Below are 5,115 nucleotides of genomic sequence, written 5' to 3'. Positions count from 1 at the left end.
AACGGGGCCCCCTTCTCACACTATCTCAGCGCGGGGGGGAAACAGGGGGGGGGTTGTTGATGCTCGGGGGAAAGAGGATATCTGGCTGGCTTGGGTCCCGCGACGAGCGACGCCACTGCGACCTCGACCGCGTTACCGGCCTCCCCTCTCCGCAGCTCCCCGACTCTGACACGAGCGCAGACCTCCACAAAGCTTCTTGGCTTCTCCAGCCTCTCCGGACTCCGACAGACACTCTCTCGACTGCTTTCGCCGCCGCCACAACACTCCAACTCTTTCCTCTTCTCAACTCTTCAACTCTTCCCAACTGCCTCCAACTGCCTTACTCTTCAACTCTTTTCTCTTCTCAACTCTTTCCAACTGCCCAACTCTTCAACTCTTCCCAACTGCCCTGATTCGCTCCGCGCTCGGCGCTTTATAGTCCGACAGGAGAAATCATATGCAGATTTTTGGATCAGGAATGGCTCGGGGGCGGAGCCACGCTCGCCCATTGGACGAAGGAAAAGTGGGTGTGAATCATTCTTGATCCGCGAATCTGCATATAGCGATTATACTCCGACGCGCCTGGAGGCGGGGCCAAATCGCCCCACGCTCGCCGATAGGACGGAACAGAAGTGGGCGTGAATCATTCTTGATCCGATTTCTCGGAAAGGCTGGTGTTTTTGCACCCGCTGCTCGGTGCGCGCCCTGTACGAGTCCAGTATCGGTGCCCACAAGCGGCGCGGGAATGGCGGTGAACCGATGGTTGCGAGGGCGAGTTGTGACAGTAAAGGTCGTGGCTGTTGGCGTTGCTGTTGTTGTGAAGTGGCGTTGCGGTTGGTGGTTGGTGTGTGAAAGCGGTTGAGACGTGGTTGGTGGTGGTAGTAATGGCGGTTGGTCCAAAGTAAAGATAGTAAAAGAAAAACGGCTATCTAAAAGGGTCGCAGCCCGAATGAATAACATTTATTCCCTCTAAACAACGGGTTTGGGCTAACTACACATATACTTACAGAGATATCTCACCTACGGGACCTGAATGGTGGTTTGCGAATTTCGTCAACCACAACAATATTATTGTAAAGAAAAATATTTTATTCCTCATCATTTGGAGTTATTTATTGAAAAGTAAGAAAAAAATAGATAATGTTGGCACATATTGTGCAATTGTGAGTATTTTTTGTTGAAATTGTTGAATGCTAATTCCCTGAGATACATTACAACATGCTTCTTCTTTCTAAAGAGATACAGTAGTTAGATTTATTTAACCGGAGCTAGTTTTTTGGCATTTAGGTGCAAGGAAAATGTTCTATAAGAGTTCAAAGTCGGGGTATGGACACGAATCATAGCATCTAATTAAAGTGTAAATAGGGCTAGCAGGATTGCCTTAAGGTTTGTGCTCTTGCCTTTAAGCTTTCTAACCTGGGTTCGAAACTCAGCCCAGTTATATATAAACTGTCATTCCAGTGTTTCACAGTTGGTCGATTCATCAATGTGTATGCCATCCCGAGGATGGACATGAAACTGGGTGTCCCGTCTGTTGGCATTAGTAGGTTGACATGAAAGATCCCAGTGTAATCTTTGTGAAGGGTATGTGAGCTATCACCTACATCCTGCCCAAATTCCAAATTCCTGCCCAACAGACGTCAATGCATCAGCAGCACAGTCATTCCCTCAGCCAATGACACTACTCTGCAGCCTTGTGCTGCCTACAGAAGAAGGAGAGCCTAAATAAACATGTTAGGAACAGCCAATATTGTACTTAATTGAGAAGCTTTCATTTTATTCATTTCCAATGAGAATGAGATATTTGCGATCACAAAGCGATCACCAAGGGTAAGAAGCCTCCCTTATGGGGGTGGCTTAACCTTGGAGATTGCCCACTACTTACCATTGGCCCGTGATCCAATGATGGCCATATGAGGACCTCTGGCTGCATCGTCCCTTCCTCTCCCACCTCTTGTTTGTCTGTGTTATATTGTCCTCCAAACTGTGATGACTCCATCCACATCTCTCTCAGATAATATGGGCAAACTTTTAACCACTCAACCCAACTTTCTTTTCATCATTGCAAATTGCCTGTGTGTTGGCACCTCTATCACCAGCCATGGCACTTCAGCAAAGGACTTCTGTGTCTCCAGGGGAATGACTAAATCCATGAACTTTCCAACCCAGATTTCTCCCATTGGCAAATCCTCTCTTCTGGACTTGGTAATGACAAACATCCCCACAAATGTCTCCTGCCCTTCCTCTGCTCCAATTGGTTCATGTTATTATATGCTTGTGAGGGTAAACCTCTCTCTGGCTCTACTCAGAGAGCTGCCTCAATGCCAACAAGTCTGTCATTTCACTCATGCAGATTGGCAGGGAATTCAAGCAGCAATCTCTCTTCAGGAATGGTCTCCAAAATAGAGTATGTCCATAATGCTTTTGATAAAGTCTGGCATCATGCCTTTCTCTCCAAACTCACTGCCTATGGCACCGAAGGTTAATTCCACACATGGTTTACTGATTTCCTCTACTCTCATAGCCAATATATGCCTGGTGTTGAATTAATGGTTCGGGTGGTGGGCTTGGCATCGCCCTCGGCTGTTGAATTAATACCAGGTGGGGTTGACTCTGCCTGTCATCCTTCCGAAGTCAGCAAAATGAGTGCCAGCTTGCTGGTATCCTGTGTCGGAGTGGCAACCTGTCCAGGATTGTGCTCAATAGCCAAGGAGACTGCTTAGGCAGCACCAACACTCTGCACAGAGTATGGTCCCCAGGGATGGATGGAGAGTGAATGTGTGGCTCTCAGTGGAATCCTTTAATCTCCTCTCCCTGTCAAGGCTGGCGTGCCTCAAGGTGATGTTCTAAGCCTGGTCCAATTGCTGATCTTAATAAATGATCTCTCTCCTCTCTGGAAAATACCTTTTATCTATTTGCTGACTCCTCCACTCTCTGCCTTGACATACCTCATCCTTCAGACAGGCAAGCTGCAGCCTCTCCCCCATCTTCAGATCTTGACAAAATCACAAGCTGGTGAACCACTTGGAATGTCTTTCAATCCTGACAAAACTCACACTTTTACTATGTCTCTCCAAAATAATCATCTGGCAATTCTTCCTCTCCACTTTCTGAACAATCCTCTTGAGGAAGTTCAGTCATTCGAAATCCTCAGTCTCATTATCAGCCATGATCTTTCTTGGGCAAACCACATTTCAAAGTGAGGCTCGAAGCGACTAGGCATCCTCCATCGTACAAAGCCCTTCCTTGGCACACATGAACTACTATTCACCAACAAAGCCTTCATCTGCAGATTGATGGAGTACTGCTCCCCCCCTTTGGGCTGCCTCCCCTGCCTCACATTTTGCTCAGCTTGATGCCATGGAAACCAAGGCTTTTAAGATTATTGGAATCTCCCATGATGAGGCTGAGTATATGGGCATAGGACTTAGTCATCGCAGACAGGTCGGTGGTCTCTGTCTTCTAGCGCCTCTTTTCTAGTCTTGCACCCTCTGCTCTTTCCGTGCGTTGACCCCCCCCCCCAGGTTTCTGCAGTTCTCACGCAGTCCATCAACCCCTTCTGATGAAACTACCTAAATCCAGGATCATTCCTCTCCTCCATTTATTCGTTCCTCTTTTTTCTCACCTGCTTCAACTTTCTCTTCAATCTTACTCTTCCCTCCAGGTCTTCAAGACAGCTGTTCACCACCATCTCAGATCGTCCCTAATCCAAAACCATGATCTTTTCTATCCTCGTTTACCCTACCCCAAACCTTCCTCGTTCGAAATTTCCAGTTTTCCCCCGTTGGAGTTTCCTTCCGCATCCATATTGTCCACTCCATAATCCTCTCCTACCACCTTTCCTCCCCACACCCGTTGTTTGTCCAAGTCTCCCTCTATCTAGGCCTTCAACACTGCTGTTTATGTTTCTACCCCCTCTCCCTACTCTTTCGTCCACTTTTAACTTTGGACTGAGTAGGAACGACTAAATTATCCTTGTAGTTATAACCGGATGCAAACATACTTCTATCAGGAATTGCTCTTTGGGATTTGTAGCAGGGCTTGCTGTGATTAATCATAATATGCACGTTTATCTCGAAATAACATATGCCATCACTTTAATAGTTAATTATACAATCTGGCGATGAACAGGCGAAGACGCATGTAAATGAATGCATGCAACACGCATTGCTGCTGCGACTGTTCTCCCTGTGTGCATGCACAGAGTGAAAACGTCATAAATAACACTTAGCGGGCGCATGCACCCGGGACCGCCCTGCGACCCACCCAATGTCAACTCGGTGTGTGCCTGCTTACCTGCCTGCTGACCTACCTGCCAACGAGAGGGTCGATGACATTGTCCTGACAGCGCCGCAAGGTGGCTTTCAGTTTCTTATTGGATATCGACCATTACTTGCACTGGATCTTTTACTGATCTTTCCCTCATTTTTGTTTTTAAATACAGACCAGCCACCGTGACCACACTTAAAGCCTATTGACAATTTTGAGCCACCAATACATTAACATCCATCCATTTATCTGTCAACTCATAATGTCAGAGACAAGTCCTTGGGCTCTTTTTTATATTTATTTTTATTTTCTTTAAACCACCTCTCCTCCTATCTAACTCCCTCTCAGCCCTCTGACCCTCACTAACTCCTTCAGGAAAAACACTTGTTTTCAGGAACCATCTACTGGTTCAACTTAACATCCAAGCTTTCTGCACACCTTCGTCTGCCATGACGTCACTCTTAAACCTTCCAATCACCCAATGAGATGTTGATTATCCTTGCCTTTAAGGAAGCGACGTTTTCTTTGGAAAACCAAAAATTGTCATAAACATTTTATGCTAAGTATTAAAAAAAAGAAAAAAGAATAGTCTATATATTACGTATGCAAATATGGCAGGATTTTTGACTCATCTCATCTTGCATTTGCTGTTGGAAATGAATGATCCCATGGACCATGGTACCTTTTTACAAGAGTATGCTGTTCCCTTAACCAAATTATAAATTTTTGTCTTGAATTATGGGGAAGAGTGCATCATTAGCATAAATATCATCACACCCACAGCCAGGTGCTACATATGCATGATTCTTATGTTATTCTGCCAAATACATATTTTAAAAGGATTCAAATATGATTTTGGTCTGTTGG

The sequence above is a fragment of the Eptatretus burgeri genome, chromosome 1, assembly GCF_056783735.1.
Source record: "Eptatretus burgeri isolate ZD-2024b chromosome 1, Ebu_testis_v1, whole genome shotgun sequence".
Lineage (NCBI taxonomy): Eukaryota > Metazoa > Chordata > Myxini > Myxiniformes > Myxinidae > Eptatretus > Eptatretus burgeri.
The sequence above is the reverse complement of the archived record's forward strand: the minus strand, read 5'-3'. Positions refer to the sequence as shown.